The 20,979-nt window shown below is 42.7% G+C and overlaps 1 long non-coding RNA gene across 1 annotated transcript; it reads left to right on the plus strand.

Moving 5' to 3' along the window:
• The first annotated feature begins 13,823 nt into the window (after positions 1-13,823).
• On the plus strand, positions 13,824-18,122 carry LOC127059154 (uncharacterized). Its single transcript, XR_007776638.1, has 3 exons — positions 13,824-14,624; positions 15,607-15,743; positions 16,491-18,122. It is a non-coding gene; the product is annotated as an uncharacterized LOC127059154 (long non-coding RNA).
• The last annotated feature ends 2,857 nt before the right edge of the window (positions 18,123-20,979 follow it).

Genomic DNA, 20,979 nt, shown 5'->3' on the forward strand with positions numbered 1-20,979 from the left:
TAGAGGATAGCAAGTACAGTAATTCCAGATAGTTTCTCACAGCTGATCATACCAGGGAGGTAAAAATAAGACTTGAGAACAAAAAAAGAAATACAGGAAAAAATTGTAGAATCACAGGAAGGCTTGGTTTGGAATGGACCTTAAAGATCACCTACCAGAATCAAGTATGAAACAAGCTACTTGATTAATGAACATAAGCCAATAAAAGGGTTTTGTTGTTGTTGGGAGTTTGTTTAAAGAGTTGTTGCACTTTCCAGGAAAGGAGGTGGTAAAAGCAGAAACCTAGGCAAAGTTATACCAGACAGTGCAGCCGATGAAATCAGCTCCTTTTTTCCTCAGCGTTCGTTCTGCTGCCAAGCGTCCTCACCATGGAGTTGGGAGACTCCAGGGCCATCTGTTCAGCCTTTCAGAGACCTGATTTCAATAGTGGGCCTCTGTTTTGTGTGACATTTCTTCCCAGAGTTACCTTTTTTTGCAGGGACATCTGCTTGAAGGTCAGCTGGAACAAAAGTATTGACTCTCAAAAGAGAGGCTAACCCGTGCCAGGAGCAGGGCTGGGTGGGGAGACAGAGGGACAGGGACGACACATTTTCCACTCATTTGGTTTGTACCTTAGCAGTGTCCTCCCCTCTTTCCTCAGGCCACATTTAGGGCTGTGACATCCAGAGGAGCTTGAATGCACCTTTTACTTTCAGTATTTCTCACCCCAGGAGTTCAGAAATCACAAGCCAAGCCCTTAGAAATTACAAGATTGGGTTAAAAGCCATGAAACTGCTGTAAAAATTACATTTCAGGGATCTTTCTCTTTGCCTTCTGTCTTCAGAGACTTATGTTTGTGTCCTGTTTGTTTCAGGATTTTTCTGCAGCAAAAGGAGGTAGAAATGTATAATTTTTCAGTTAGTGTGACACAATCTTATGGGGAAAAAAAAAAGAAATTTTATGGAAAATAATGTTACTGCAAGGTATGTTGTGGTGATTGGCAACCCATTTCTTGCTCAGCATGAGGAATGAGATGGGTCCAACTTAGAATATTCTATAATTCTTTGACTTTATGGTCCATTCCTCAAAGGTGCTGGAGATGCCTTGCAAATGCTAAATGAGGATGTTCAGTCTGTCTTCATCCTTCATCCAAATTTTTCTGCAGTGGGGGAAGAATATGATCTAGAAGATGAAATAATGAAACGGTTTTCAGGGGACCTAAGCCCTGCTGAGTGGTTCCCATGCTTTTCCAGCCAAGGTAGGATTGATCTTAAGTCACAGCTACCTGGAAGGTTGGTGTGGCACCACACCTGCAGAGAGGCAGGTACCTCCCCAGAGTGGTTCAGCACTGGCAGATGGTGGGTTGCTCTCTGCAGGTGTTTGTTCCCTCCCAGTAATCACAGTAAAAAAACTCAGAAACTGCTTTATTTTAGACTTTCACCTTCATGTGTCTAGAATTCAGAGTCTTTATTCTGATATTTTTGGGTCAATATAGGTATATTTGAACACAATGACTGGTCCTTATGGTTCTGTGCCTGCATGGACCTTTCCTTGAAAATTCCTGTGTGCTATTGCCAGAGATGCCCTGGGGATGAGGGAACACTGCTACTCTCAATAAAGCTGTTGGCAGTTCCTGGATGCAAGGAGTGCAGGGATGCAGGAACAGCAGGGATTTGTCCAGGTCTTGAAAGGATCCAGAAGATTTTTTTCTCATTAGTGTGGCTGAAAAACAGCATAGAAGTATATAATAACCATAGGACTGTGTGGATATGGCTGTGTGTAGGCACACAGGCAAGCACACACACACACAAAAAGCCTCAACACACATATCTGTGTAGTTAAAATGAAAATTTATGCTATTATATTATTCAACACTATATGCACACATGCAAACAGAATAGTTCAGCCATACCAGCACGTCTTTGGTTTAGGACAAACAGCAGATGATAGTACTGAGACCTTGCTGTACCAGGGGAATTATAATTCCTTTCTACAGTCATGGTTGGGAAAAGATTACTGAGCTGGTAGCAAGTTTCCAGTCCTCTACTGCATAGTGGGATCTGGAAGCTGGGGAGGGATTACTGCTCCCCAGCTAAGGGGAAGGGATGTGTGGAGGCAGCTTTCAGAAGTGTTTAATCCCACCCCAGCAGCTGGAGAGCAGTGGTTATCACTGGTGGGTTTTACCAGGGGAGGGGCACAGCTCAGATTGAGCCTCAGTGAGCAGGGAGGTTGGGGGTGTTTGGGGAAGGGAGAGGAAGGCACTGGGACTGGTGGCTGAGGCAGGACTAAGAAGCCACTGCTCATGGCAGAGGTGGGCCAGGGAAAAATGTTAAATTTGCGGAATGGATTTGAAGCACCACTTTGGTGGTTGCAGGGTTGGTTATGCACTAAGGTAGGCATCACTCTGTGCCCACTGCTGAAACCTGACTCACCTGTGCTGTGTCAGCAAACACATCCATCTCAAAGTCCAGAGGTGCCAGCAGAAGGGCAGGTTGAGGTGAGGTGGTGAGGAAAAGCCCAAGCACACAGCTAGTGGTGACACAGCTCAGTCTGTGACCAGCTCCCGCCTTGGTTTCAGCTCTTCCTCAGCACAGTGTTGAATCACACTTGGGTGAAGTGTTGGTGAGGTGTCAAGTGTTCTGAGCACAAGGAAAAGGTCAGAGGTTATTTAGAGCCTCTGTTTTCCTCATCAAATCATCACAGTTTAGCTTGGCACATAAAGGATGTCCCACATAACCCAGGCAGGGACAACTGCTTGAAGCATCTGGGACATGGTGGTTTTTCTGTGCCCTGGAAAGTGGTACCAGCTGAGCTGGTGGCTTGGCATCCTTTAGCTCTGCTGTCTCAAGGTGCAATTTTCTCCACAGCCTGAAGCAGAGAGGAGAAAGGCTGGGTGTTATATGGGTGGGAGGACACCGAGGCAGCAGAGCCTGTGTGTTTCAAGAGAAGGGGCTGGTTGCTAAATATTGGTGACCTTTTCTGCTGTTAGACACTCTCTGTCTGAAGAGGGATTAAACTAAATAATTGTGGCCTTCACCCTCTGTGCAAATGCTCTACAGATAATTCTGCTTTCTGCCAACATCTTTGCCAGACTGAAACAAGCTGAAATCCTGAAGTTCTGCTCTAGAACAGTTGTACCCACACTCTGGTTTTCCTGCTGTGCCAAAATAAGAATAGCAATTCAAAATTTCCCACATTAGCACAATTTATTTCATTGTTGACACTACTGTGAACAAGAAGCTTCCTGCAGAAATCCTCACTGTTTTTATTGGGAGAGGCTTCTGCTTTCCTACCCAACTTATTTTCAGTCTTGTGCTCTGTAATGAGATGTACATCTGCCAATGCAAATCATGTTGCTTTATGCACCAGTCACAGTGAGCTCATGTTCAGGAGAGGAGGTTTGGTGTTGGCTTTTTTGGTTTGTTTGATTTGTTTTGTCTTGTTTTTAATTTTTGTTACCTATGAGCTGGCTTTGCTTCAAATGCTAAGGCCTCCCTTACTAAATCCTTCCCAAAAATTCCCTGAGAGATGGAGCCATTTTATTTTCTCAAACCTATTCTGAACCCCCACTGTACAGTGTGGTGGTACCCACTGTGTTTCAGGAAATTAGTATTAAGGTCTTTGTCCAAGCCTGATGATTCTAAGGGAGAAAGTGAAAAGACAAGATAGAAGGAAAGAGGAAAAAAGCAGAGAAGAGGAAAATAAGGAAGGGTATTTGTAGGAATCAGCCTTGCTGATAAGAATATTTCTTGGGGTCGTGCTGCTTGGACATTGGGAGTCTGTGTCATTTCCACCACTAAATTGTAATGTCAGATCTTGACAGTGTTGGACCCTGAAAACTGCATGCTGAGTAGAATGGATTGGATTGGAAGGTCCTTAAAGATCACACAGCTCCAACACCCCTGCCATGGGCATGGGTGCTACCCACTAGCTCAGGTTCCTCATGGATTTATCAAACCTGGATGTTAAGGTCACTTCCAACCCAAACCATTCTGTGATTCCAAGACTGATCTCACTTTCTTTCAACCAGTACATTGGGAATTGGACACCCTGAAAGTTAGATTATGCCATACATTGTCTTAGCATCCTGCAAGAACATGAAAGTAAGAAAATCACATGAGATTTTTTTTTTTTTTTACAGTCTGACCTACCAAAGGCAGATCCAGATCTGAGCAGGGCTACTCTGACCAGTCAAGTCCCATTGAACAGTTTAAGTCTGTCTCAGCCCAAAGACTGCTCTGCTTTGCAAGAGTAATCCTTGTAAAAGAGAGAAGGAAGATCTCAGTTAGCCTGTGACATCACAGTGTGATAAATCACTACAGAAAAGTCTTGGCTTCCCAAATTCCTCTGGGTCTAGGTCTGGAACTGGGTGCATGCTTCTGTCTGGGCACCCCCTTCTCACAGACGAGACCCTGAAGGGTAAATTATCTTTCCTGGCAAAAGACACAGGGAAAAGAGCAGGAAGAGAATCTCAAGGATGAATCCCTCTGTAGTTACAAGACTGCCAAAATATTCCTATGGGGGTGAATGAGCTCAGAGCCAAGCCAGAGTCATGCTCTTTCAGGAAGTCTAACCCAAGCTGGTGGGTGGTGGTGCACTGGGTGAGGGAGCTGCAGCCCTTTCCATGGTGGTCTCCAGGCTGCAGGTCTGGAAGGATACAGTTTGTTATATCCTCTCTTTATAGCTCTGGTGTTAGCAACCACACCAGAGCTAGATGAGTTTTTAAATGATGTGTCAAGGACTATCATGCCTGATCATTAACTTCCAGGGAAAACTGCTGGCCTGCATTTGCTCCCATTGGGGTGGTGAGACTGGGGGAATCCAGACCTCTTGCTCTTCCAGTGCTTCAGCTCTGTGGGTCAAAGCTCTGAAGTCAGCAGCTTTAGAACCACATCTTTGGCCACTGAAGTTCACAGAGCACATTTGATCTGCACTAACGTGGAGGTCTGGCACATCACTTCTGCTGGAGTGGATGGCATGAGCCCAAGTCTGAATCTGGCCTTTTGACTTTCAAAAATTGGCTGCAAAAAGAGGGATCCTTGTCAGCTTTAAGATTGATGTTCTATGACTTAAAGCACGTTTGTCATCTGTTTGCAAAGTGAAAATAAGCTTACAGTTGTTGACAGTAAATGAAGTAATATTTACATAATACAGTCATACCTGTTTCCTGGTAAGGAGATCAATGCATATTTCTTTTTGCAATAACAAATTCATGCTGTATATCTTCACAGACACAATAATATTTGAAGTGAAACATTCATCTAGCTACATAATTACATCTATTGTTTTCTATTTGCTTTTTGTTCCCTAATAGTTTATTACTAGTGGCCAATAGTCAAAAGCAATCCAGAGGGATGCAAAACAGCCCCTCATTCCAGCTCCTTTCCAGAGATACTTTGGTTATTAAAGTTGCTGTCATTAAGATTGGTGCTTGGATACTGCTCTGCAAGCTGAGGCCCTGCTGCTCCAGGTGGTGGATGCGCTTGTGGTACAGGATATTGCCTGCCCCCAGGATTTTACAGCTGGAGAGAGGCATGGCAGGACACAGCCACCACACAACACATCAGCAGAAAAACTGCCTTGATGTCCCCAGCATATTCCTTCCCTCCTCCTCTTGCTGACCAGAAGCAGAGCCAGGACAGAAGGACGTCTGGGGCTTAGATTTGAAGAGGCTGGAGAATAGGTGAGTTGAGACTGATCCCTTCTGATTCTGATTCTCTCAGCTGTCTTTTCCTTTAGTTCAGGAAAAAGGTTTTATCTTTCTGTTCTATAGCATCTTCCAGACTGTAGGGTTTCTAAATCACTTCATACAAATCAATAGCAATAAATAAGTACTGAGGTGCCCCCACTATTAAGACATTTGTGTGGCCTGTCTTGTGTAAATACTCAGATAGCAATCATGATTTAGTAATTATTTCCCCCCTTTTCCACCTCCATACCCCTCTACGAACACAGAGCTTCTGAAGAAAACCCTACAGCTATTTTTTCCCCCGCACAACAGTATCAACATAACAAACCCTTTAGTCAGGCAAGTTCCCCTCTAGTCCCTCCAGCTGCCCTTAAATTTTCACCCTGGTGTAGAATGATGCTCTGAGTCAACTGGGTACTCGCCTCCACCTACTCCAGAGCAGCTTTATTTCATATCTCCTGTTACCCTGGCTGTCATGCAAATGGGGAGGAGGAGTTACACCCTGAGCATGCTGCAGCACTGCTGCCCTTCACATCTCAGTGCCTCTATTTGTTCTTAAAACCAGGAGTTATTTGCTCTTTTACAAAACAGTTTTATGCTGCTCTTGAATATCAGGTTGGCTGGACTGGCCACTGGTAAGAAGAGAAAGTAAAGAAAGGTTTTCTGGTAGGAAAAGAGGAAGGAAAGTAATGTTTCCTGGTAGACAATGTTAAAGGAAAAACTAGTTTCCAATTCTGTACTGGGCTGGCAATAGGGACAAAAAGTGCTGCATTAGCATGATGCAGATATCCTGAGAACAGTGGGCCTGGTAGCCCAGCAGTGTGGACCCCTGAGATGGTCCCACGGCCACTGTGAGCATCCTGCTGGCCAATGCAAAGGTGCTGAATTAAGACATCCCAAGTTTAGATAATTTATCAGCCTTTTCCTGATAGATAAGTCTGCTTGAATCACCTGGTCATGAACCACATGATGTGATAAAGGAGGAGACAGCTGTTGAGGGCTCAAGCCCTGCCTTGCTCTTGAGTTGGCATGCACAAGAGCTTAATAAAGACATCAAATGTTGCCCCAGCTCCCAGGTGCTTTCAGACCGAATGGGGTATGGAAGGGTTTTTCTTCTTTTTTTCAAATTTTTATTATGAGAAATGGAGCATAGAGAAGCAAAGGGACCTTACTAAAGTTAAATTCCTGCACAAATTTTCATGCCACAGCTAGGAAATAAGCTTCTGAATATCTTTATATTGCTGTATGACATACCTTTGGGTCAGACATACATGGTGTGTCTTTTCAGCACCCAGCACAATGGGCTCATATCCTGAATAAACACTGATAACGCACTGTAAGCATGCCTCAGTGATGGTATCAAGATTAATGTGGATTATTTTTCATCTCTTGACCTGGTTATCTGTGAATGTCTCATCACATGTATTTATCTAATATTTCCTGCAGTTAATTTCTGTCCGGGGGAAGTTCATGCTTGGATAGAATTCCCTTTGGGTTTAAGGTTTTTAGGATTCTGTTTCTCAGTACAGTTCTGAGTGCTTCTAAAATACAGACTCCTAGGGAGGTTTGGGTTGGAAGGGACCTTGAAGACCATCCAGTTACAACCCTCCTAACAGGGACAGGGACCTTCCACTAAAAGAGCATCATTCTGAATGCTCTTGTGCATCTACAGGGTGGATCATCCGCTACAGGTAAATTCTGCATAAGATTGAAATGATCTTCCTGAAAAGAAGTGCCCCTCCATTTTATTTAACTATTGACATTTTATTTTTGTCCAGTTAATTTATTATATTCTTGTATCACTTGTCAAGCAGGTGCTTTTAAAGAAAATTTAAAAATTTTCTTAAAAAAATTTTTTAAGAATTCTTAAATTTTTTTATTATCTCTCCAGAAATTTCCCTGAACCTTTCCTAAAAGCATCCTTTTTTTTTTTTTTTGGGGGCTTTACTGTACTGTTCTAGCTCACTATGTACACAACCCTGTAAAAGGCTAGTCCAAATAATGCTTTATTTTCCATTTGTCAATTTATTTTGAAAAGCTGAGGAAGATAGCCATGAAAAAGGAAATGGAGGGAGGCTGTAGCAGGCTCCCTGTGCTGCTCTGCAAGATCTCATTTTTGATTTCCTTGCATTTGCAAAGCAAAAGCTCAGAGTGAATTTCGGCTTTTGGCCACCAGCTGGAAGCATTACTAGTGATGAGTACTGTGGGCAGTAAAATTCTGCTACCCAGGACTGAAGAGGGAACATCTGTGGCTGTTGGAGCTGTTTCCATTCAGCCTTTAAACAGCCCAGTAGAGATTTGTGGATCTGTGTGTGTGTGAGGGCCCTTTCCTTATCAAAGAATATCCTGGTAATGTGTTTGGGGCTGGATAATAATAGGCAGCATCAGTGAATGCTGTTTCATTTTAATTTTTTTTCAAAGTGCATGTCTTCTAGTGGGTGATTCATCAGCTGCTGTTACAGAAAGTATGTTGGGAAGCTTGCAGCTGTGGGCTCAGGCTGCAGTTTCTGTGTTGTTGCTAGGGATTCTGCATTAAATATCCCGATTCTCTGCGCTTAAAACTAGGAAAAATTGACATTCTGACTTCCCATAAGAGAATGGAATACGTGATTCACAGCCCTTCTTCTGCAACATTAATCAGGCCCTGTTTACAGGGAATAGAGCCAAGGGGATGGCTAGAGCCAAGGAGGTACACTCAGAAAGCCAAATGGTGATGTAATTTGGGGCAAAGCAGTAAAGGCAAGCCACTTAACTGGCTGAGATGGCTTGTAGTGGGACCAAATCCCAGTTAAAGGATGGAGAAGCATTAGGGTTTCTTGGCTGTGCCATTGAGTGCCCTGGTTTTACTAGAGGTTGTTTATGGAGGAGAACAGAGCTTGAGCTGGGAAGCTGAGTCCTGCAGATCTGCTGTGGGACTGGAGGATGAATTCACAGTTCATGTGCTGGGCTTTAAATCCCCAATTTCAGTGTGTTACGTGGAGTTCCCTTTCCATTAGGATATGATGGTCTGGTTTTCTTGTCCTGTCAATATCTGGATTGTGCCTTGGGCTGCTGGGGTGCCAGGTGCTCTGCACATGAGTGTAAGGGTTTGCTCCTGATCCTGGGCATTTGCCACCCTTTGGGAAAGGGGTAAGTTGTGACAGCCTTCTTACAGATGGACTGAGGGAAATGACAGGGAACTTCCTTGGTGTCACCCAGGAAAACAAGCCCTATGTACCTCAGCTGGGAAAGGAGCACAACTTTCCATAGCAAGACCCCTGTGTTATCAGGGATATTGTCCACCTGCTAGCACAAGAATCCTCTTGGCACACAGGCAGAATTATAATAAAATAATTTTGCAAGCTGAAAAAAATTGAACAGAAGAGTTTCTGTTCCCCTCGTCTGTTAGAGGCAATGCTGGGGCTGAGTGTGGCAAGGTCTTCACAAAATATGGTGATACTGTCTGAGGACACAGGCAAGAAAAACATAAAGACTCTCCCCATCCAAACACTACAAGGAACTTGCAGGAATATTTCCTCTCTTACCTTCTCAACATTTTCTTGGGAATCTTCCTTGCAAAGTGAATCCTGACTGTCTGCCTACTGACATGTAGAAAGAAGCCTAAGGAAGGAGATTTAAAAAGTCTGACCAGCCCATTTGCATACTTTATATGGAGATCTCTTGGCATGCCAGCAGTGAGCTGTTGTATCCACAGGTATCAGCATGACCCCAGCAAACTGAGGTTTCCTTCTCAAGCTCAGGCAAAACAGATTATTTCCTAGATCAGTAAACTGCAAATATGAACGTGCTTTCCCTGGCTCCCTAATGGCATATCTCCTTTCCAAATGAATCCAGCTTTGCAATTTTAAGTAGAATTTGTTGTTTACAGCATCAACTTATATTTTTGTTCGCCTTATTTTTTTGCATGATCCTTCTAAAAGTAGTCCCTCCCCATGACATTACTTCAATGTCAGACAAAAAATTTAGCAAGAATTATTTATTAAATGGAGGAATTTCTTAATCCCTGCCATGTTTAGAAGTGACCTTAGAAGTGGTTTTAAACATCATATATCTATATCTATATCTATATCTATATCTATATCTATATCTATATCTATATCTATATCTATATCTATATCTATATCATCTATATCTATATCTATCTATCTATATATATTTATATATATATTTCTTCTGGGCATTGTATCCAAACTGTTAAGCTGTGGGAGACCCAGTCTGATTAGTAAGAGAGGTTTGTTGGTTGGGACAGTGGAAATTATCCATTCTATGTCAGACCTGTGCTTTAATCTTGGTCTTACAGGGGGAGAACAAAGAGCGAGCTAACCAGAATTTGGGATGGTATATTACCAATGATAACAGTCTACTGCTTCTCTGCCAAAGTGCTGAGGACTCACACACTCAGGACATAGGACTGAGAAGCCAAAACAAACAGCAGGGCTCTGCTGGGGAGAGGAAGGTGTTGTCATAAGTCTTCCACTTCAAAGCTGTAGCTCCAGTATCTAACCCAACAGGGGGTTGTTTTTTTTCATATTATATCGAGGAGATTGGCCATTGGTGGTGCAGCAGAAGCTGAAAATGGTGTGAATGGTAGTGGTAGATGGTTTGTTATACCTCAGAGACTGATTAAGGGTTTCCTCTGTGGTAAATCTGAAAGAAACCTGTAGACTCCTTAACAAGTAAAATAAGAGATAATAATGACAGAAAATAATTATTGTTTAGTGCAAGAGAAGAATACAGAAAAAGAGACAGTGTTTTGGCTGGCTGAGGATCTCTAAGCACCTCAGGGACACTTCTAAGGCACACATGGTGAGAAGAGAGAGGTCTGTGTTCTTTCCTGAACTCTGCTATGAATTCCTTTTATGCTTTTGGTCCCATTATTTCATTTTCTCAAATTTCAGTTTTCCTTTAACTCGTGGTACAGGAAAATGGTGCTTGGGGATATTTAGGGGGGAACAGCAGGGCATTAAAGACTGTGGGGTGGCACGAGATACCATGGCAAAGCCAGGTCCTCAGCTGGAGGTGACAACCATGATTTACACAAGCTGAGGATCTGGCTCTCCCTTTTTTAGCATGTCAACTCACATCCATCTTTATGCCAGCAACATCCAGGCCCTGACTACAAGCATTTAATAAGTTTAAGGAAGTTCCTGTTTTGATCTTTTGTTATAATCAGTGTTATTACGAATGCAAACAAAAACCAGAACAATTGCAGTCATCAATGGAGCTATTGGTGAAGAACACAGGGCTTTCCTGCTTAGACTCAACTATGAAGAGAACTGTTTATTTAGCCAGACTGTCCTTTTATAGTTACCAACAGGAAGTGCTTGCAATGTTTGTGTAAGAAGGAGCCTTCCAATTATCCCAAATCATCTCTTCAAAGGGATGTGAGAACAGAATGTATGTTTTTAAAAAAAAATCTTGCCCTTTTTTTTTTTTGGCCTTGTGAGTGAGCACATCTGGTTTTGATGGAATTGACAACTCATTGTCTATATCTTTACAGCCCAGGTTTGTCTCATTCTCACTTCTAAAGGGAAAAGTTTTGAATGAAAACCCACTTTTGTTTTTTGGCTTCTCCTGAGTCTCTGTAAACACTGGTAGACAGTGTGAGGCAAACTTGACCCGAAACAGCCTCTTATTATTGAATGTCCAGACATCTGCCAAACTGAAGACTAACGTGTGGGCAGGAGTGGGACTGGCTGGAGTGGGAAGAATGAAGGCCCATCATAGTTTAGGTTGGATATCAGGAGAAAGTTCTTCACCCAGAGGGTGGCTGGGCACTGGAGCAGGCTCTCCAGAGAAGTGGACACAGCACCAACCCTGACAGAGCTCAAGAATTGTTTGGACAATGCTCTCAGAGCCATGGTGGGATTTCTGGGCTGGTCCTGTGAGAAGTTGGTCTCAATGATCCTTGAGAGATCAGAAGTTGGACTCGATGATCCTTGTGGATCCCTTTCAACTCAGGATATTCTAGGGTTCTGTAAAGAATTTGGGACACCACAGTTTTGGTCAGCTACAGGAGAGGAGAACAGGGAACTCACTGGGTTGTTAACAGACTAACTAGGATGTCTCTTTGTAAACAATAAGAGATTGTAGCCAACATCAATTAGTGCTTAGTTTTATCTCAGTTTTGTTTCTTGCCGCAGAGAATTATACAATGAATAAATCATAGTTCAAAAATTCTCTCAGCTTACACCTCAGTAAACCAATGTTGCCCACAGACCAAATGTCAGACTTCCTTCAGTTAATGGATTTTTGTCATTTTAATCTTCAAATTTATCTGTTCATACCCATTAATACATGGTTGGTGGAGTGAGATGTATTGCAGCCTAGATAATAGAAACTTTTATGAACACTGCAGCTGGAGCCCTGTAGCTGATCTCACTCAGGTAAGAAAGGACTGGTCCACACATGCAGATGTCCCCTTGCTATATGTTACCATTCATAAACCAATTTAATATGGGAGTCTCATTAGGAGTAGGAACTGTTTTATCCTGTTTTACACAGGGGGACAAAGAGGCAGAGAGAAAGATTAGGGGACTTGCCCAAGGTCACACAGGAAACCTGTGGTAGAACCAGGATATGAACATAGATTTCCTGAGCCTCCATTTGCTGCATTAACCACAAGCTCTTCCTTCCTCCCTTGTTTGGGAGAAATGGCAAGGTTTCTTTAACATGAGAGGTGCCCTGCAGGGACTCAGCCTCAAGGTTCTTCATTTCATGTGGAGAAGATGCTCTAGACAAGAGACATCCTTGCTCTGAAGAGCATCCCTGCAAAGCATTTGTGTGTTCGTACAAGAGGAAACCAGTCACCCACACCACCAGGTCTACAGAATTTTGTGAGACCAAAATTTCCCTTAAGTGATGTTGCTTTCTCAGTTTCCAAAGGAGAGATTCTTCTCCCCAGAATTCACTGCCACTGCTGTATAGGACAGTGAGGAGAGGTAAGCAGCAGCTTGAATTTCTTCTCTCTGCTTGTGCAACCAAACCACCATTCACAAGAGGGGCTTTTCAAATCATGCACATATAATACAAAAGGAACTATGTTGTCAGTGGCATCACTTTTGATAACAAAGGACAATACAGTAATAAGACGGCATTTTCTTGTGCAGGTTGCATGAAAAGGACACTCCCAAGTAAGTTTTTGTGGTTATTTTTTGTGGCAATCTACTGCTCTTGTATCATGTTGCCTTGACATCAACACAGGGATCAGAGAGAGCCCACATGTCTTTTATTCTCAGGCATGTTGGTAACTGGCTCCATCTCACCTCTGAATTCATCTCAGCAACGACCCAGCTGCTCTCCTTGGACTATTTTGGTGCTGAGCACAGGCTCTATCTGCTCGAGGGGAAAACAGAAACTTCCCCATCTCACCACAATATCATCACTCCCTATCTATCCCTGTGCTAAACAAATGGGAGTGCATTTGGTAACCATCCACAGAGATTTTCCTGCAGGAGAAATATTGTCTGAAGAAGGCTGCAGCTCCCAAACAAGGCCTGGTGTGAGATGCTATCACCCAGCATAACCCCAGGCACCAGTGGCAGAAGGAGGGATAGTCTAAAGGGTGGCCTGAAAGATCTGCTGCCTTGGTTACACTGCTCTGCCATTACTCTGCTCTGGGAAAGGTGTTTTCATCTGGAGCATTGAGACTCGTTTTTCTGCCAGGTTTATTGACAGCATCCTGAAACATTCTCACCAGCCTGGCATGGGCTAAGAGAGGGCAAGCAAAGATTGTTGATGGTGCTTCAATTCATTTGGAGGATGAGAAGAATTTCAGATGACCTGTTAAAAATTAATGTCTCTGGCAGCATACTGAGCAATATTTTAGTGTTTTGCTGATGGTTACTTGTCTCACAAGCACACCCCATTGTTACAATTTTTATTAACCTAACAAAGATGAACCTGGATAGAAGGAAAAAAATTTTGGAAGTTCATCCATCCATAGCCAGATGTTTGTCTTCCTTTATTCAAATGCAGCCTTATTTTTCTCTCTCTATCACTTTCATCCTTTTTATTTCATATAGTTTCAATTTTTTTTTCTCAAAAAGCCATTTAAATTATTTCTTAGAAAATTTTATATATTTAAGATCTTATTTAACTTGCAAGTTCATGGCAAATTAATATACTGCAGGTCAAATCGTTATGATTTAGGACTCTTAAAAGTGACTGCATAGAACTAAATAGACTGCTAAAAATGATAATAAAAAATTGAGATAACCTTGCCCCTTTGTTATTCACAACATCACACTGAGCTGCATCTCAGTTCTTTTACTCCAGCTAAATATTGGTGTCTTCAATGGGGTGTCCCTGTGGATTTAAATGTTACTGACATGTGTAAGCACAGACTTATCTCGTTCTTATCAACAGAAAATTTTCAGAGAGCTGCCAATGCGTCAAAACTCTTTCTGAGTCCCCAAAGTTTATTGCAATTCCTTATGACTGTTTATGTAAATTCCCACAAACTCACGTGCACTGAAAACCCAACAGAAATCTTCTGATACTACTGCATTCCTCCTCTTGTCAAAACCTTTGACAGCAAGTCAGATTCTGCCTTTTGAAAGGAACAGCTATTTTTATTCCTGTTGCAAAAGGTTTTCCAAACTCCACATGCATTGTTATGTCCCTCAAATGCATTACATCACACGACTCTTCTGAAAGGTGTCCAAACCCTGCATTAAAACACTTGTGGGAAAAGTTGAAAAAATAAATGGTTTATGTTAAATGGTATTTTGAAAGGGGAATGAAATGTATTGCACTGATATGGAAAGGTAGTGTAGTAATGAATGCTTTGGGTTTGAATTAAGTGTTATGCTCTCTCTCATTAAACTCCTTTCTGAAGTTATGCAGACTTAGGTGTATCTTCCCCCTCTTTCCTCCTTTTCCACTGGGTATAAGAGAAGAGTGGTGAAGTCTGAACTCTCTGAACATCATGCCATGAGAAACATAACCAAAGCAGGTGGGTTTACTTTAAATTAGGAGAGAATCTGATCTGCCCATATTTCAAATACCAGCTTGGAAAACTCTGGCAAGCAGCAGAGCCAGCCTGCTCCTCACAGCTTGGTGTGACCAGCAGTGTGTGCCTCAGAAAGCCATTGCTGCTCCAGCCCAGGCTGAGGGCAAGAACAGTGTTTAATGTTTCCCGCAGCACATTCCTGCTGAGTGTGGTGGAATTTGGCCAGTAGCTTTTAGAAACTATGGATATTAAAGGGTTTTTAAATGAGACCTTTGTTCTAAAAACAAAAGTTTATTTTTATCCACACTGTGCTGTTATGGTGTTCCCATGGGTCCCACAAGGCAAAATATTCTGACTGGTGTGGCCTTGGGATACCCTGAGAACACCATGGGATGTGGCCTTTCTTGATTGAAGGGCAATTTAGGGCCTTTGGCCTTTATAACATCCTCCAGGATCTCTTAATATGACTTTCTTAACAAGTCCAAATCTGGAAAGCTACCTGCCTGGAGCATCCAAAGTCTTTAAAAACATATCCCACAAAACCATGTGTGTAGCTCTCTCAGCACTCCACAGTTCTCTACATTTCAAAGGTTTGGAGATGTACCCAACTTTTCCCTGGAATCAGCCAAGTCCAGAAGAGCATGGAATGAGTGCAGATCATATCCCAAGCAAACATATGACAAAAGTGCTCTGCTGGCCTTCCTTGGGCCAGCTCCAGTGCCCAGTTTCCCAGAGGTCTCATGCTGGACTGGGGTAATAATGAGAGCATTGCAAGCACCTGCTGAGCAGGGATGGTGGCTGGAGGGAGGCTTATGAGCCTAAAGAGGATTTTGGTTCACTATTTATAGTTTAGTGTTCTCTTTAAGGGATGGATTGTCTGGCTTAGAGAAAGAAAGAAATGTGGCGTTTTACGAGGGGTTCTATGCTGGTGGCGTGATTCACACTTTTGGGGGATTGTCTCTTTGCTCTGTCTGTCCATTTTCAGGTTTTGACAAGTTTTTGGCAGAATTCAGGCACCTCGTTGCTCAGGCTGGGAAATTCTGACAAAGCTGGCTTGTTGAGAAGAGCTGTTTTCCTCTGAAGGTACCTATGTCCCAGCAGATGGCTGGATGGCCAGCACAGGTGAGATGCATAACAAAAGGGTCAAGAGAAATTCCAGACTTATCTACCCTGCTCTTGGTTGCCTGGGAATTCAAAGGGATCATAAAATGGAAGGTACCATTTAAAGCTTGTACTATTACAGGTTCATAAACATGCTTTGCTAGCTGCTTCTACTGATTTCTTTACTTATTTGATGATAAATATGAATAAAAATTTTGTAAGCTACAAAACTACACTCACAGAATACAAACCCACAGTAATAACTCCAGAATCCTTCCTGCAGCCTATTTAATCTTAAACAGCAGCTTCAAAGGAAATTTTTTTTATCCTAAAATAGTTTTCCCTAATTGCCTTCTATATGTCCTTGCATCTTTGCCATAACAATAGAGGAAATGTTGACAATTATCCTGCATTGGATGCCTAAAACCTAAATAGTTGAAGATATACTCCTTTTTTCATCCTTAATTTAAGTACCATAAATTTGAAGAAGGAAATCTAAGATCTTACAAACATTTCTTGTTGGAAACCATCCCCCAGTCTTACCTCTAGACAGTTACCCTGCCTGTCTTCCATTGAGCATCTCTGGATGCTCAAGTTCTCCCCAAAACACCTTTTGAAAGAGCTTCTTCACTTGTTCCTCTCATCACTTCAAGCCTTTCCTTGCCTCATTCCTTCTGGGGTAGTTCAAGTTTATCTGTACCTCTAAGATTCTAGCAAATCCTGCCCACAGAGATGTGTTTTCTCATCTTTGCTTTGTGTTCCCTCCAGAATCTTTAGCTTGGTGCTGCACTGTGCTGCATGGATTGGATCCTCCTTTAAACTCCACTGGTGCTGTTCACAAAAAGATCAGGCTGAGGATGAGGACACCTGCATTGCAGTCTCAGCAGCCTCCTCCCCTTCCTGGGACATGATGATCTGGTTGTCCTCAAGAGAATGACAAAGAGACTGAATTTTATAAAACATCAGAATAAGGTTGCAAAGGCCCAGATAAACAAATTTTCATACCATGTGGTTGTGCCTGTCAGCAGTGAGTGATACATCAAATACAATGGAAGTTATGTGAAAATGCTGGAGATTTCAGCTTTCCTACATCATTCAGAGCCAATTACCACAGCAGAAATTTGGTCATATTGGAAAAGACTGAGCACTGTTTGGAGAAACTGAAAGGATTTACTTAGTTTTTGTTCTATTTCTATATTTAAGATCATTTGCCATTCCAGAGCTGTTTCCCACCATAGCAACTGAGAGCCCATGTGGCACATGGGAAGGTCAAAAAATGGACATTTCAAAGAAACCAGAAAACATTTTCCTTTTATTTTATCTTGTAAATGCATTTGCAGTTTGCTAAAACAACAAAGCAAGACATTTCATATATTCTGTTCCTTAACTGAATGATAGACCAGAGCCTCAGCTGGTGTGATCTTGTATCCTTCCCTTGCAATCAATGTAGTGCCATGGGAAATTCACTTCCAAACCTCATTTTTCATGGTGAGCACAGAAACTTTTCATGCAGTTCCTCTCAAGGCTTCTACCACTGCTGCTGCCATCCATCACTAGAGCTCCTTCTGCCCAGGAGCTTTTGAGAGCCCTGCCAGGGATTTTGGTATGAGTGGCAACAGCTTTGCTGCCCATGTATCACCAAAAAATTTCTGCCATGCCAGGGTCAGACCAGTCTTGGATTTGACAACCCACTTGACAGGCATGCAGATGATATTTTTTTTCCACTGGCTTATAGTGGCTTCATGATAACCCAGCTGAGACAAGTATATTTCTATTTTTGAAGAGATTTAACTCACTTTTAAAGGGAGTTAACATGGTTACCTGGGACAGCATTTTGCAAATTTTTCAATTATTATCTTGTTCATGAATGTACACATTTCCTTTAAGAGGATATGTGCCTAAACCACAGTGCATGGACATGAGTCAATAAAGGAAGCAATTCTTGTAAGCTTGAGTGCATCTACAAGTTTCTTAAGAACAGACCATGGCAGCAGATTTGCATGGCACAAGTTACTGTCATCTGAAAACATGAGCTGCTATAAAATGCTGCTCTGTCATGCTGGATCAGTGAGGACAGTGGTAAACAAAGCCTAAATGAACTGTGTCAGGACTTGAATTTATAGATTCATAGAATTATTTAGGTTGGCAAAGATCTCCAAGGTCATTGAGTCCAACCATTAACCCAGAACTACCAGATACCCAATCCCAAATCATGTCCCTAGGCTCCACATCTACATGTTTTGTGAACAATTCCAGGCATGGTGATTCTACCACATCCCTGAGCATCCTCTTCCATCTTCTTCTTCTTTCAGTGAAGAAATTTTTTTCTACTGCCCAATATAAACCTTCAAACATCTATACAAATATTGCCCAGTTTGCAATTTTCAGTGAAAATAAAAATAGAATAGCTCACCCTTATTTTTAAGATCTCAAGTTTCAAACCAAAGTCAAAGGTTTGTTTGGCTCTTTGCAGTTTGAACACCTGTGTAAAAGTAAGAAAGGGAGGGAGGGAGGGGGTGAGAAAAACCTCACTTTTTTTTTTCTCTCCTGTTTTTTTGCAACTCTCTGTATTTTTCTGCAGGTCTTCAGGCAGCTAGAATGTCACAAGGTTTTTTTGCACCATCCAGTCTGGCAGACAATGTAAGGAAAATGCACATTTTGGCATAAAAATAGAATTCCAGGGTGACTTAAAATTTGTGCAATGGCTGATTTTTGCCCTGTGTCAGCACTATGTGATGCACTGGCCTCGCATAAATTTTATACCACATATATTTTTATATTTCATATAAACATGAAATGGAGAAATTAAAAAAATAAAAAAAGAACAAAATAAAATAAATTGGGGAAAAAAATTACTTGAAGTCTCAAATAATGCCCCCAAGGGCATATTCTGCAGGCTGATGCAGGGCAGAGCAATCTGAGCTATGCCTGGCTATGGTGAGCAGAAAGCAGAGCAGCTGCAGTGTGTTTTACCTCTCTGAAACTTCTGACAGGAAACAGCCCTGACATGGGGCCAGGAACTGTCCCTCAAATGCTGGAGGGCTCTCAGCCTTCTCAGCATTTAGCATTTTGCAGGAGAAGCCCACAAGTCCTCTGGTGCCCAGCTTACAGAGGGTCCATGCTGCTGCTGCAGCCTCTGCAGCTCCAGATTGTCCTGTGCCAACTTCCCCAGCGCTTCCCAGGGGAGGTGGTCACAGCTTCTGCTCAGCCTCCCCAGCTCCCAGGCTGGGCTTCCAGCTCAGCCAGCAAGGCAGCTCAGCACCAGGCCAGTCCTCCTGGTGCACTGTGAGAGCCTTTAGAGTAGTGCAGCAGAGGCAGCACAGGAACCCCTTTGCCACTGACAGCAGCAATGTTATATTAATAACGCCAAGTCACTGCCCACAGACAGAAAAACATCACAGCACACGTCAGGCAAGATGTGAAACTCAGGGCAGCAAAGTGGGTTTATAAGCACCCCAAAGGTCAATATAAGGCCTGCTGAAGCTTGATTTTACAGGAGCATAAACCTTGCTGCATGCAAATATCCACATGCAGGCACCCCTACATGCACAGTACCAAAACAGGCACCCCTACATGCACAGTACCAAAACCCCTTTCTAATTTTCTCTCTATTTTTCTTTTTTTTTTTTTTTCTTATTTTTTGATAGGCATGTTGTGGAAAATGCGTGTCTCTGTGGGTCTGGTGACAGGCAAATGTTTATGTGGGTGCTAAAAAAAAAAAATGGAGAAGGTGAGAGGCATATATTCAGAGAGCCAGAAAGCCACACTCAGGCTTCTATTTATAGCAGCTTCGTGGTGAAACACAGAAAACGAACGACAGCTTCTATCTGCTGCTCCTAACTGAAGCTTGATGAGAGCAACTACAACATTTGGGGTCTCTTTGTAGTTATAACTGACAACAAAAAGTGATGAGTTAGCTGTTTCCTCTGCGACCCTCTCGAGCAGGTGAAGGAGTCAACTGCTGCACGAGCAGGGCGGGACGAGCTGACACTGCCTGGAAATGCTCTGTGCACCTCAGAGAGCCCAGGTCAGGAAGCAGAAATAGACAATTTTTTTCATAGCACCGTGGCTAGAATCTGTCTCCTAACCTGGCTTCCCAGACCAAGTGAAAAATTCATGGTCCAGCTGCAGTGGGCATTTTAATTTCTTTCTGGTTGCACCTGTTGGAAAGGGAAAAATAGAGATACAGGGTTCTAGCAACAGAGCTGAAGTCTGAGGTCATGTTCAAACTCACTGATGGTTTTTTACACCAATAATAGAATGACAGCAGCTCTGCTCTTGATTTTTTGTTCAATGGATTCTTCTAAAATGGGCTTAACCAGATACGTCATTATTGATGTGATCCTATTTCTGCATAGTATAAGTGGGTTGGCTTATGGGGAGAGTACAGTGGGCTTGGGAACTTGGTGGTGAGGTATTAAAAATGCAGTTTTCTCCTGCTCTGCTTAAACTGGGATAGTGGCTTTAAATTAAAACTGAGTTTAGTTTAGATATCAGGAAGGAATTCTCTATTGTGAGATGCCCTGGCACAAGTTGCCAGAGAAGCTGTGGCTTCCCCATCCCTGGAAGTGTCCAAGGCCAGTCTGGACAGGGCTTGGAGCAACCCAGGATAGTGGAAGGTGTCCCTGCCCATGGCAGGGGGTTGGAACTTGGTGATCTTTAATGTCCCTTCCAACCCAGCCCATTCTGTGATTCTCTGATTTATTTTTTCTGCTTTCTTTCTTTTCCATTTCTTTCCTGAGGGCAGTAGTTCAAATATTTCCCTGCTGGAAGCTGAAGTATTCAGTAGGTGAGGAGGCACCTCACCACTCATCTTCTCCCAGTGAAGGCTGCTCTTTGCAGTCCCCAGGGCTGGCACTGCTCTGACTTTTACCCTGGTGTAGGACCCTCTCTCTTCCTCAGCTGCCCATTTCATGACGCCTCCAAATCACACCACTCATGTGCAAATCATGGATTGCTCCACTGGGAGGTGGGAACCATCAATTTTCTGTTTGTTTGGATGGTGGAAGTGGGTTTGGCACCTGGAAAATTACAGGGCTGGGAGCAGAATATCAAGTTCTTGCCTTAGGTCCAGACCAGTAATGGTAAAAAAGCTTTCTTAAAGAAAAACTCTTTTCCCCCAAATTTTTTTCTTTCATTTTTTAAATGCAAAGAAAGCAAGCAGACAGAAATATTTTGTGAGCTGGTGTTGCACCACACAACTTTCTCAGAAGAAAAAAATCTTGAATTATTTAAGAGCTGCAAAACTCCATTTTCA

This window comes from Serinus canaria, chromosome 1A (assembly GCF_022539315.1).
Source record: "Serinus canaria isolate serCan28SL12 chromosome 1A, serCan2020, whole genome shotgun sequence".
NCBI lineage: Eukaryota > Metazoa > Chordata > Aves > Passeriformes > Fringillidae > Serinus > Serinus canaria.